This window comes from Dromaius novaehollandiae, chromosome 11 (genome assembly GCF_036370855.1).
Source record: "Dromaius novaehollandiae isolate bDroNov1 chromosome 11, bDroNov1.hap1, whole genome shotgun sequence".
NCBI classification, from domain to species: Eukaryota; Metazoa; Chordata; class Aves; order Casuariiformes; family Dromaiidae; genus Dromaius; species Dromaius novaehollandiae.
In genome coordinates, this window is record NC_088108.1 from 14,776,965 (window position 1) to 14,791,367 (window position 14,403).

Consider the following 14,403-nt stretch of genomic DNA (forward strand, 5'->3'; position numbering starts at 1 on the left):
CACAGGTCTCCCCAATAGACGTGGCCAGCAGGGCTGAATTAATCAAGGCAGGAAGACTGCAACGTCCAATGTCACTAGCCCAGAAAAAGCCCTCAGAAGAAAGGCCAAAAGTTGAATAAAACGGAGCTTTGAACGATAGGCAGGCTCTTTCAGATTCGACGCCGACAAACAATAATCAAAACCCAGTCTGCAAATTGTTTCACGACATCACCTTGACAGCTAAACATCTGTCCAAAGGGTCATTCAAATGACAGAAACTCCCATGCGAGCTTCAGGAAAACATCCTCTTGCTGTAAGAGAACTGTTCAGTCTAATCTCAATGTCCTGATTTCCAAACATCTCATTCCTGAGTTTAAATATTAAATATTTCATTTAATTGAAAATAGTTGCTCATTCTAACATACCAAGAGTGTGAGGACATTTTTCAGGCAATGTTTTTTTCAATTCTGTATTGTGAATTCTTTGCCACCAGGCGGAAGTGCAGCAACACAGCTCATCACAGGTCGGATTTTTCTTTCCCCAAGACATCCAGTTTCAGAGCACCTTCAAAACTGTTACTAAATATTTAGTGTCAGGTGTATTTCTTTATTTGTCCACTTTTCAGTTTGTCTCAGTTCAGGTTTCGCAACCTTGCCTTCTAAATCCTATCCATCTAACCATGCAAGTGCATCTAGAGACTGATACTTGAGTATGTAAGACTCTACTACTATGGCTTTCTATGAAGATTTCCTCTGTGCAAGGAAATGATTGCTGCCATATGCCTATCCGATGATGCCAAAATCTCTTGTCGTAATTCACCATTTCCAGTGTTGGCTTCCAGCCTCATCGGCTTTCTTAGTAATAAGGTGTGTACATAGTCGTAGTTTAAGAGAGAAGAATCAGGTGGGTCTGTGCGCGTCTAGATGAAAAAGTACGTATGTATGTATGCAGCTATACTGCCATCTGGCAGTATTTGGGAATGATGACACACAGGCAACTGTGGGACTCAGGATGGCGCGGCCCATGGAAGAGGGGTTTGCGCTGGGGTGCTCCCCAAGAGTTAAGGAACCCCGGTGCACCACGGCCGGAGTCACCACACTGTGGGGTTGCTGTAGCCCTCCAGCGACCCCTGAGTGCTGAGCAAACCTAGTCAGCAAAGGAGAAGTGACACTGCGGACTCGCCCTGTAAGCCTCTGGGTAGCGTGGAACTGGGTTATCTGTTGAGTACGCATACTGTTGGGTGTTGAACATGCGTACTGTTATCTGTTGCCCAGCCTCTTGACCACACTGTTATTGGCTGAGGCCGTCGGTTCTGCTGTGTGACTGTGGTCTGGCACTGTTCGAATGGGCAAGGAACTAAGCCCGGGAAGGATAAAAGAGAGTAAGCTACCTACCTCTGTGTGGACTCAGACTCGCCCTCAGTTGGCCTGCAGACCAGACAACCCACCGATCAGCGGGGACGCCACTGATGGCGACCGCCAGGGAGAACCTGAATCATCCCGGCACAGCCCGAGCGTGGTGAGAAGAGTCTGGGGAAAACTGTACCGGAGGGGTGGCCCGTAAGTACAAGGAAAGGGTGAGAATGGTCACTGTACCGCGCATCCGAGAAAAGTCACTGTACTGAGCATCCGTGGCTTAACCAGGGAGCTCTAATATGTGTATTCTATTTTCAGTTCTATTGTATTTCTAGCTTTACTATACTTTTCAGCTTTGTTATACTTGTAGATGGTTTGGTGTTAATTGTTTAGTGTTGTCATATGTAACTTCTTATACCTGCCAAATGATGATCTCTGAAGTTCAGCGCGCTAACCCAGGAATCTGACAGAATCTCAGCTGCTCCCCTGTTGGCGCATCACAGTTGTGCAGGAGCTGGTAGGCTTCGAGTCTGGATTTGCTGGGAGCTGAATCAGGTCACAGCTGTGCGGGAAAGGGGCTTTGCAGCAGTTGCCACCGCTTGCGCCTGTCAGGGCGCGCGGAGCAGCAGAGGAGGGCAGCAGGCTGCCCGAGCACCGCTGGGGCGCAGGCAGTGGCTGTGGCGGGGAGGGGGCTTTGCTGCACGGGGCAGCGGGACAGAGCGCCCGCCGCCTCCAGCCCCGGCGCCGCAGCCGGGCTCCGGCTGTGCCCGCACGGCTGCTGCCGAGGCCTGGCCACCGGGACACTCTGCAGCCCCGCATTGGAAAGCCCCATTACTTGGATTTAGAAATCCTAGTTAGTGGGATTTAACCCATTCAAGAGTGCCACCGGCACAGCCGCGGAGCGCAGACAGGCCGCGAGCCGCCGGCAGGGTGGCAGCGCTTCCCGGCCCTGGTGGGTGGGCACGAGTGCGGCGTGCCCGGGAGCCAGCGTGAAAGCGCGGGGAGCGAGCGCGGGGCTGCCGGCCTGCGGGGCTGTGAGGGGCTCTCGTAGCCGGCGTCCCCCGCGCTGCCGCTCGCCCAGGAGCGCTCCTGGCCAAAGCCCTCGGGCCCGGCCATGTTGGCACTGGAGCGCGTGCGAGTGGAGGAGCTCTGTGCCCCAAGGCCTGTGGGTGGGAGAGATCCCCCCCACCCCCGGCCCCCACGAGCTGCTCTAAGGAAACACCACTCTGGCGCTGCGTGAGCTCTGCCTCCTCTCCGTCTTTATTGCCCAGGGGCCTCCTCGTGCAGGTGGCCGGGCGCGATGATGGCACCGGCCCGAGACGGAGGAGCACGGTGCGGGCAGGCTGGGCGGAGGGACGGTGCCGTGGCCTGGTGTCGGTGCCCAGCCCGAGATGCCACCCATTCAGGCCTTGTCGCCGGTTGGTGCTTCGAGCCTGCCCGTGCCAGGCGCGCCTGCGTCTGCGGTGTTCTCCTCCTGCGTGGTGGCACTGAAATGGAAGCCGGGGTTGTGTGCAGTAGCTCTCTGAAGGGCACACTGGCCAGCCCCAAGGGAAAGGGAGCAGGAGAATACGCCCTTAAGCTGCCCCCAGAGGCCCCAAAGCAAGCCCGCCCTTGAAAGGGGCGCAGCGTAGCCTGAGCAAGGTGTCTTCTGCTTTTGTGGTGGCGATTACCTGTCACTGGAAGAGCTTCTGCTGAACTCTCCCATGCCCGGTGTAGGAGGCAGGGATGGGAGAAGGCCGCCATACGGATTGTCGTCTTCATTGCCCCAGATGTTGCAGAGCTCTAGGCTTGCTGCACTCGGAGAAGCACACCTGGAGCAGGTACACTGCAGGCTGCTGTGAAGCTGGAAATAACACATTAGCAGATGAGCTTTGCATTGGTGCGAGTTTGAAGAGGGGAAGGTTTGAAGGGACTTGCTCGGATGGAGCTTTTTGTCCTGGAGGCAGGACAGAACTCACCTCTCCGCAGTGGCAGCGGTAGTGGCAAGCGGATGCCTCGGCATCGTCCTCTGGAGACCTAGGAATCGTACCGAGAGGTATGGTAAAGGATTTTTAGTTGTCCTTTTGAAAGGAAGCGCGCTCCCTAGGAGGGAACTTGTGCTCTGTTCCATTTGCCAGGGAAAGGGTTAAAATGCCGGCCTGGGAGCTTTCTGGGAAGCCTTGAGAGTACCTGTGGGCTTCAGGTAAGCACTTTGTGCAGCTGTGTAATGGCTGCCTTGCAGGTGTGCTGTTCTTGTTGCCATGCCCACATTGGAAGCTGCTGTGCAAGGTGTATCACTTTGCAAGGGGTGTGAATTTCAAACATTACCTTTCTTTCCTGGTCTTGAGTCGGTAGTAGAGCCAAACGCAGAACGCAAAGAACAACGTCAAGATGACGAGCGTCAAAGTGTTGGCGACGATGACGACAACAGTTCTGCGTTTTGGAGGGCTGGGGTCAGCCTCTGCAGAACCCTTGGGGGAGAGTACTGCAAAACAGTGGCCAGAGATCAGCGTTTAATATAAACGTGCATGCTGTGGTAGGTGAAAGGTAGGAAGGGGAGGGCTGAAGCGTGAAGAGCCCAAGCGCAGCGGCACACGCATCACAGCCGTGGGGACGTGGCATCCCAGCACGTGCGGGATGCCATGTGGTATCCTAGTTTGGTGCCGTGCATTGAGAAAACGCCCCATTCTTCTCTTCTCCCCCCTGCTCCTTTTGGTGCGTTTTGCTCCTCCTCTCTCCCTCCTTCCTGCGCTGGGAGAAAGGGAAGCAGGAGCCTGCTGTCACGAGCGAGACCCGCTCTTGTGCTGGGCCGAGGCTCGGCAGATGCTTGTGTGTGCCCAGGGCGGGCAGCGCAGGAGGGCGGCGCAGAAGGCTGTGGAAAGCCGCGTCTCTGCAGAAGAGCTCCTCCTCAAGTGTTCTCAGCTTTGGAAGGGAGCCCCCTATTCTGCCTGTGCCCCCAGGTGCTGGTAGGGGCCCGTGGGAGCGCTGCCTTGCCCCTGGAGATTCACCCTTAGACAATGTTAGTGGGGGAGAGGAGGTCTTGCGTTGGAGTACGTACCTTCAGACAGCACCGAAGCCTCTCTTTCCCCAGGTATGGGGACCCCGTGTACAAGAAGAGTACACAGGAGAAGGCACACCAAGGCAGAGCAGCCAGCCATGTCTGCTGGTACTCCCAAAGCTGTGTGCGCAAATGAGGCCTGCCCGGCAACGGGGCCCTGGGTTGCCCTGGCGGTGCTGTGACATCGCCGGCGGGCGTGCAGACCTTGTGAAGGTGTCAGGAGCTCCTCACAATGGGCCGCTGAGCGTGCGCGCGGCCTGCCAGCTCCTTCCCAGTCACCCTGCACAGGCGTGACCTCAGTGCCACCGGCTGTTTGTTGTAGGCCGTGCTTCTCCTGAGCGCCGTTTGGCGGGGAGGCGGTCTTTCACGGAGCCGGGCAGGCTGTGCAGACGAGCCTCTGCAGGGCCTGACGAAAGCTAGGGAGGATGCGCAGGAGCAGGCTGGGAGACTGTCTGGCTCCGTGCATTTCCCCACAGTAAAACAGTAGCCACAGGAAAACACTAGGCACGTTAAGGGAGTGTTTAAATGGGTACGTCTGCTTTAGACCCCACGACAGGCAGGGGCTTTCCTTTCCCCGAAGAAAGGAAGGCGGCTGTGACCCCCCCCCCACCCCTTGCTCTCGGGCTGACACACTGCCCCGGCAAGGCAGCAAAAGCCACATTCCAAAATTCATTTTCGGGGTGCCGTGCTCCCTGGTATTGCTACCTTAGTATAATCCTTGCACTCCAGTTGGAAATAGCGTGTGGGCTGTGGCCCCATAATGCTGATATACAAGCCATGGAAGCAGTTACCCAGCGAGGGCAGTTGACCTGGAAAAAACAATAGTGAATCTGTAACCACAGAAGTGATAGAAAACACACCCATCGATGCCTTAACGCTTTTAAATGAAGACATACACAATATTGGCCAAATTACTGTACAGAATCATTTCACACTTGACTGTTTGCTAGCCTCTCAAGGAGCAGTGTGTGCCTTAACTAATGACAGTTGCTGTTTTTATGTTAACCATTTCCATCAGATTACTACTGATGTATATCAGATAGCCAACCGCACTAAAGTTTTGCATATCGTTGGGGAGGACCTCCAGTGACCCCTGAGTGCTGAGCAAACCTAGTCAGCAAAGGAGAAGTGACACTGCAGACTCGCCCTGTAAGCCTCTGGGTAGCGTGGAACTGGGTTGTCTGTTGACCACCCTGTTGGTATCCATCCTGTTACCGGCTGAGGCCATCGCTTCTGTTGTGTAACCGTGGTCTGGCACTGTTTGATTGGATGAAAAACCCTAAGCCTCTGAAGGACAGAAGAAAGCCACATACCTCTGTGTGGACTCAGTCTCACCCTCACTTGGCCTGCACACCCAGCAACCCACCCATCAGCAGGGACACCCCGATGGCAACTGCCAGGGAGAACCTGAATCATCCCAGCATAGCTTGAGCACGCTGAGAACAATCTGGGGAAAACCGTACTGGAGAGGTGGTCCATAAGGACAAGGAAAGGCTGAGAACGGTCACTGTACCGTGCATCTGTGGCTTAACCACAGAGCTCTGATATGTGCATTCTGTTTTCAGTTCTTTACTTTTTAGCTTTGTTAGACTTGTAGATGGTCTGGTGTAAATTGTTCAGTGTTGTCCAGTGTCCGTCGTATGTGTGTAACTGCTTAGCTCTAGTAAATTCTTACACTTGACAAATGATGATCTCTTGAGTTCAGTGCAACTAACCCGAATCTGAAAGAATCTCCGACGCCCCTCTATTGGCGCGTCACAGTCAACAAAACCACCTTGGATAAAACAGTGAGTAGGCTACACCCTGCTTACGGAATATAGTCCTTGTCTCAAACAGGCCCGCAAGTTTCACTGTTAAAGTGAAACAGGTTTGTTGCCTGGGTTCAGCAACAGTTCAGCATCCTGGGCAGGGCACTCCCCTTCCTCACCACTCCCATCCCTGCCTCTATACCCCCACCCCAAATCCACCAAAGACACTCTCCAAGCACTTCAAATGCAACTCTGACACTTCTCTTCAGTGGCAGAATTATTTCAGCCTCAGCCTCCAAACCCCTTCAGTAATACTTCTCAAACACCACTCAGCTTAGGAATCCCCATCCCTAATGATGAAGACCCCCACCCCCACCAGCCCAAAAAGTACTGACAGCAAAGCCATTCAAAATCCTGCAAGGCACATTCAAACACGAGAGCATCCCACTGTTATCTCGGCAGTCACTTGCCTTCTGGGCCATTTTACACTGTACTTGTCTTCCTTTATCACCTCCGGTTTCAAATTCACACATACACAGTCACAAAATAAAGACTGGCCATTCAGAATGTAAGGAGGCAAGACTACAGGCTACTTCATCTCAGCATTAAGCTCAAATATCACAAGAAACAGCTAAGCCAAGAGATGCTGTTCTGAGAAACTTCCCCACATAAACAGATGCTTTGCTTCAGACTGACCTAGCCAGGTGGCAAACTCACTAATTCAGACACACATACAAGTTCTGCCAATTGCTGTAATGTTAAGAAACAAACGGATACATGCATATCCGCTTGGGCCCTAATGGGTGCACTTTTGCGTCTGTAACTAGAGACCCTGGATAAATAGGGAAAAAAAGAAAGCATGTATTACGACCACGAGTTTCACTTCACACCAGCAAAAGCTGAAGGAGGCTTCAGAACTTCACACACCACCCCCAGGTGCCCTCCATGTCGGCAGGCTTCCCAATTACAGCCCACATTCCCAGCCCAGGCACTCACCTGAGCACTGTCCCCCAAGGCTGAAGGCAGTTGCTGGCTGTGTTGTTTGTTGCTCCTAGGGTGGCAGCAGCGGTGGCAGCGGCAGCAGGCGCTGCTCCAAAGGTCAACCCCGCGGGCGCTGCTTGCGGGGCCGCACTGCTTACGGTGCTGATACTGAAGCTGGGTGTTGCTGCCTGGGTTGCACTACCACTGGAAAAAGTAAACCCTCCAGTTGTCCCAGACCGAGTGGTAGTGGCGGTGGTACCAGCAGAGCCAAAAACAAAGCCAGAGGGGGCTGCTGCTTGCCTTGAGGGCGCACTAGCCGGTACAGAGCCGCCGAACCCAAAGCCTCCTGTGATACCTGCAGCTTGAGTTGTGCTACTGCCTCCCAAGTGTAATTTGGGTGCCTTTCCCCTAGGGGAAAAAAAAAAAAAAAAGTAAGGTAATCTGAGACATATATCCAGTGAACTACTAAGAATCAGCTTTCTTACAAAGTATTTACTGACAGCAGAGAACATCTTAATTTCAGAGATGTGCACTTCAGGTTCCTACTTCAAGCTAACTGCAGCCCAGTTTTGACACAGATCGCACTACAATTCCTGTCATACAGACTCCACCAAGTCCACTTTTACTGACTCCTCCTTAATTACCTCCTCCCACCAAGGTATTTACATCACCATGAATGTTTCAGAATAAGTTTCTTCTCTCAGACCTTACACATCCTTGTCACCTCCTCTGCTTCAAACTAACACAAGACTTTCTTCCAGCTGCCTTCCCACTGCTAGCCTCCATCCAACTCCCTTTCCACCGTTCTCGGGTGGAAAAGTTATTTTAAATTTAACAAACAAAAACAGTACGATGATGACAAAAGGCCTTCCTGAGCAGCAGCTGCATATTTGGAAGAAAGAAGGAAAGAACATAAGCTAAGAAGGAAAGAGTGTATTTTTTGAAAGTGAAGCCATTCTTTCGTATGATTTTCCACTAGTATAACTGCCCCAGGGACCCTCAGAAATGGCACTATTCTGTAAAGTAAAACTGAAAAGCAAAAATGCCAATAACCTCAATTACTTACCAGCTCCAGTCTCTCCCCTTTCCCAGCCACAAGGCAGATGACAAAGTAAAACTACAGCTCGCACCTGCCTAACACCTCTTTTCCATTGCTATCAATAAGATGCTGGTTCTTGGTAACCTTCATTCTACCTTACTAACATGACCTGAGGAGCACTGCTCGGGCAAAAGCAGAGCAAGCAGGATTTCCCTGGGCTGTTTCATCACATTTTTCCACTTCAGAAGTGGGACTATCTGGAAAGACAAATGATTCTACCAATTCCCATTCCAGGGTTTACAGTGTCTTAAAAGGACTGAAGTCCTGCTTGGGAAAGGACAGATTCTGAGCACCCCAAGTTTTAATCACAACAGAACAGGCGCACCATGCAAAAGCTCAAATTCTCCTTTTTCTTAACCAGCATGGACTCATGTCTCCAAAGCAGCAGCATAAACATACAACTTTCAGCAGTGGAATAAGTCACAGGATTGACTGGTCTTGATAGCCCGTGGAAAAGTGAATGGAGAGAAAGAACAGGCCCCAGTAAACACCTACGGATGTGCTGCACTGCAGCACAGGTTCACCCCGCAACAGCAGCGGCCTCGCTCTGTTCTGAGGTACTTTCCCAGGCGCCTCCAAAGCAGCAGGCCGCTCGGCAGCGCCGCCACCTCCCCCCCCGCCCCCCCGCGGCGGCGGGCGCTGGGCCGCGGGACTCACCCCAGCGAGAACACGGCCCCGGCCGGCGCCGCCGTGGCGGCGGGCTGCGTGCCGAAGCTGAAGCCGGCGGGCTGCGCGGTGCTGGCCGGCGTGCTGAGGGAGAAGAGCCCGGCCGGCTGGCTGCTGGCGGGCGTCTGCGCCGCCGTGCCGAAGCTGAAGCCTCCCGAGGCGGCGGAGGTGGAGAAGGAGAAGCCCGTCGCGGCCGTGGTGGCGGCGGCCGTCTTCGGCACGCCGAAGGTGAAGCCGCCTCCCGCCGCGCCCGACCCGAAGCTGAACTGGTTCATGGCTGCCGGCGGCCTGCGAGAGAAGGGGCGCGCCGCCGTCAGCCCTCGGGGGCGGGGGGGCGCCCCACGGCCCCGGCCCGCGGCTGAAGCGACGTGCGGGGGCGCGGCTCGCCGCCCACCGGGGCTGCGGCACCGGCCGAGGGCAGGGCAGGGCAGGGCGACGGGGGCGGGGCGGCGGCCCCGAGCACCTACCGGACCGACGGCGACGGCGACAGCCCCTCCCCGCCGCCAGCTCCCGCTCCCTGCACGGCGCGCGCGCCCGCTGAGGACGCTTTTTACGTTGCTTCCGGCCGGTAGACAGTGACGCAACTGCTCTGCGCCCGCCCCTCGCCCCGCCGCCCAGGCGCCGGCCGGGCTCTCACCGCTCCGAAAAACTATTGGCTCTCCCTGCCGCCGCTCATCGGACACCACGCCGCATTGGCTCACGGGGCGAGGCGGAGCGGCGGGCTCCTCGTTACTGTGGCAACGGAGGACGCGGCCGGTGCCGGGTGACGGTTGCAGGCGGCGGTACGGCCGGGGCCGGGGCGCCCTGGCGCCCGCTGAGGCGGCTGCTCGCTGCGTGGCGTGGCGTGGCGTGGCGTGGCGTGGCGTGGCGTGGCGTGGCGTGGCGTGGGCCGGGCGGCCGCGGGAGGCCGGGGCCTGGGGCGGGGTCTCCGGGGCGGTGTGCGGCTGGAAGCGGCCGGGGCACGGCGGGCTTCTGTCGACGCAGAGCGGTGCAGGCCGTGGCGCTTCCAGAACGTTCCGTGGAGGCGGGAGGCTGCACCGGGCACATGCTGCTGCGGGACCGCTGCTGCAGGGGAGGTGTTCGACCCGGAGCTGCTGGCAGCTCCCTGCGGTGGCCGGGGAGAGCTGTCCTTCCCTCGCCCCTCCTCCCTTTCTCTCCCGCCCCCGGCTTCCCCCTCTAGGCCCGTCGTTGGGTTTTGTGTTTTGCAGCAGGTTATTTGGTGGTTTCAGCGCTCTGTATGACGGGGATGGTTAAATTGCCCACTCTCAGAGTTGTCTGGTCGGGATGAGTGAAGCTGTGCTTTAAAGACGTTAAGATGCTACATGAATGGGACTATATGGTTATATGTAAATTCACTGAGTTAATTGCTAAGTCCAATCTCCGTTCCTGGATAGCGAGAACCTGGGCTAAAGGAGGAAGACAATGCTAGATAATACAGTACTACTGGTTACAAAGCAAAGCTGTTTTCCATGGGGGCAGCTTAGATCTCTCTGCACCTCACTTCCCTGTGCTTTAGGTTGTTGGAGGGCGTACCGACTTGCCTGGGGCACTGTGCAAAGGCCCAAGACAGCTTGGACCTAGAGCTGGGCCTCTCCTAAGCCTCCCTGGAACAAGGAGGCCAGAGAACCTGGCGTGGAGACCCCTGCCTGGCTCCTCAGGGAGACAAATATAGTCCAGAATGCCAAATCGAAACCTGCAACAAGAAATTCTGCTGCCCTCAACCTGGCCACAGGAGCAGAAAATCCATGTTTGGATGGAGCTGTGCCAGAGCTAATAAGCACTGTTAGACTTGAGCAGGCTCCACAACAAGTGCTTGTGGAGCAAAAGAGTCAATAACTTGGTTACGGACAGGGGAACATTGATTATATTCCACTGTACACGTTGGCATCTCATGTAAGTTTTTGGGCAAAGTTTATCCTTCTAGAGCACAGCAGGAAAATTGTTTGCATTTGAGGAAGGACAGTATAGAAAAGGTGGTGTTCTTTCTTCATCTGTCACTTGTTTTTTCTGCGCAGGTAAGCTATGGATATGGATATAGATAGTATTTCCTCAGTCTCTTCTCTGCAGTCCCTTGCCAAGCTACTCAGTGATGCTCAAGAAGAAGATGACGACGACGACGACGACGACGGGGTGAGTCTTCCACAAGAAATGCTGCTGCTTCTACATGTTGTACCACAGTCTCACCTTGTTAACTAAGAAGCAAATTTGGCTTTTCCCAGGGTGAGTAAAGAAAGCCTTATGCAGCTTTGGACTGACTGAAACAGCTAGAAGGTATTTGTAGGGTAAGAAGCTCCTGAGGGAGAAAGTAAGGAAGATGCCCCAGGAATAGGAGGCGAGATTGTGAGCATGGAATGGGAGGAAGATTTATTTTCTCAGCCTAAAGGAAATGAGAACATGCAGTTGAAAGAGTGTTAGATACTTCAGACTTCCCCCTACTTTTCCCTGAAGTCTGCCAGAGATGAAGGCAATTACAACTAGATACAAAGGACTTCATATGAAGGAAAAAGTTGCTGCTTAACTTCTGAGTAGAGACTAAAATATCCAGAGGCAACTGAGTGTGCTAATTCTGCATGTCAGACACTGAAGAACTGTAGAGATAATTGATCACTGAAGTACAATATTATCCCTTATCCCTTCTTCTTTATGTCATTTCTTTTACAGACGCTTACTGTAGAAACAGTTGTCAGACAGGAAAGAATAGAAGAGCTGAAAGGCTCGGTATCACATTGCAAGTCCCTGGATACCTCATTTTAATTTCTGGCAATGGTTTCCTTCAGGTTTGAGTAGATCCAGAAAGTTTTGTTTACCTAACACATACACATGCTTGTTCTCCAGCGGCTTAGCAAAAAACTAAGTATTGAAACTCTTCAGATATTGTTCCAAAAATTCTATTCAGTTATTACTTCTATACAACACCTAACTAAAAAAAAAAAAAAACAAAGAAAAAAAAGAAAAAGTTTAAGTAGAACTGATTCAGTTGTTTTAAAGTACTGGGTTTTGTGCAGAGAAACATCAAATCAACCCCGAGGGCACAGCTATACTAGGATCATTTTGACACTATTTCTACAGCAGCATTTTCTTCCCCAAAGTAAACTATACAAGAGAGAAAACGTTGCACACAGGTCTCCCCAATAGACGTGGCCAGCAGGGCTGAATTAATCAAGGCAGGAAGACTGCAACGTCCAATGTCACTAGCCCAGAAAAAGCCCTCAGAAGAAAGGCCAAAAGTTGAATAAAACGGAGCTTTGAACGATAGGCAGGCTCTTTCAGATTCGACGCCGACAAACAATAATCAAAACCCAGTCTGCAAATTGTTTCACGACATCACCTTGACAGCTAAACATCTGTCCAAAGGGTCATTCAAATGACAGAAACTCCCATGCGAGCTTCAGGAAAACATCCTCTTGCTGTAAGAGAACTGTTCAGTCTAATCTCAATGTCCTGATTTCCAAACATCTCATTCCTGAGTTTAAATATTAAATATTTCATTTAATTGAAAATAGTTGCTCATTCTAACATACCAAGAGTGTGAGGACATTTTTCAGGCAATGTTTTTTTCAATTCTGTATTGTGAATTCTTTGCCACCAGGCGGAAGTGCAGCAACACAGCTCATCACAGGTCGGATTTTTCTTTCCCCAAGACATCCAGTTTCAGAGCACCTTCAAAACTGTTACTAAATATTTAGTGTCAGGTGTATTTCTTTATTTGTCCACTTTTCAGTTTGTCTCAGTTCAGGTTTCGCAACCTTGCCTTCTAAATCCTATCCATCTAACCATGCAAGTGCATCTAGAGACTGATACTTGAGTATGTAAGACTCTACTACTATGGCTTTCTATGAAGATTTCCTCTGTGCAAGGAAATGATTGCTGCCATATGCCTATCCGATGATGCCAAAATCTCTTGTCGTAATTCACCATTTCCAGTGTTGGCTTCCAGCCTCATCGGCTTTCTTAGTAATAAGGTGTGTACATAGTCGTAGTTTAAGAGAGAAGAATCAGGTGGGTCTGTGCGCGTCTAGATGAAAAAGTACGTATGTATGTATGCAGCTATACTGCCATCTGGCAGTATTTGGGAATGATGACACACAGGCAACTGTGGGACTCAGGATGGCGCGGCCCATGGAAGAGGGGTTTGCGCTGGGGTGCTCCCCAAGAGTTAAGGAACCCCGGTGCACCACGGCCGGAGTCACCACACTGTGGGGTTGCTGTAGCCCTCCAGCGACCCCTGAGTGCTGAGCAAACCTAGTCAGCAAAGGAGAAGTGACACTGCGGACTCGCCCTGTAAGCCTCTGGGTAGCGTGGAACTGGGTTATCTGTTGAGTACGCATACTGTTGGGTGTTGAACATGCGTACTGTTATCTGTTGCCCAGCCTCTTGACCACACTGTTATTGGCTGAGGCCGTCGGTTCTGCTGTGTGACTGTGGTCTGGCACTGTTCGAATGGGCAAGGAACTAAGCCCGGGAAGGATAAAAGAGAGTAAGCTACCTACCTCTGTGTGGACTCAGACTCGCCCTCAGTTGGCCTGCAGACCAGACAACCCACCGATCAGCGGGGACGCCACTGATGGCGACCGCCAGGGAGAACCTGAATCATCCCGGCACAGCCCGAGCGTGGTGAGAAGAGTCTGGGGAAAACTGTACCGGAGGGGTGGCCCGTAAGTACAAGGAAAGGGTGAGAATGGTCACTGTACCGCGCATCCGAGAAAAGTCACTGTACTGAGCATCCGTGGCTTAACCAGGGAGCTCTAATATGTGTATTCTATTTTCAGTTCTATTGTATTTCTAGCTTTACTATACTTTTCAGCTTTGTTATACTTGTAGATGGTTTGGTGTTAATTGTTTAGTGTTGTCATATGTAACTTCTTATACCTGCCAAATGATGATCTCTGAAGTTCAGCGCGCTAACCCAGGAATCTGACAGAATCTCAGCTGCTCCCCTGTTGGCGCATCACAGTTGTGCAGGAGCTGGTAGGCTTCGAGTCTGGATTTGCTGGGAGCTGAATCAGGTCACAGCTGTGCGGGAAAGGGGCTTTGCAGCAGTTGCCACCGCTTGCGCCTGTCAGGGCGCGCGGAGCAGCAGAGGAGGGCAGCAGGCTGCCCGAGCACCGCTGGGGCGCAGGCAGTGGCTGTGGCGGGGAGGGGGCTTTGCTGCACGGGGCAGCGGGACAGAGCGCCCGCCGCCTCCAGCCCCGGCGCCGCAGCCGGGCTCCGGCTGTGCCCGCACGGCTGCTGCCGAGGCCTGGCCACCGGGACACTCTGCAGCCCCGCATTGGAAAGCCCCATTACTTGGATTTAGAAATCCTAGTTAGTGGGATTTAACCCATTCAAGAGTGCCACCGGCACAGCCGCGGAGCGCAGACAGGCCGCGAGCCGCCGGCAGGGTGGCAGCGCTTCCCGGCCCTGGTGGGTGGGCACGAGTGCGGCGTGCCCGGGAGCCAGCGTGAAAGCGCGGGGAGCGAGCGCGGGGCTGCCGGCCTGCGGGGCTGTGAGGGGCTCTCGTAGCCGGCGTCCCCCGCGCTGCCGCTCGCCCAGGAGCGC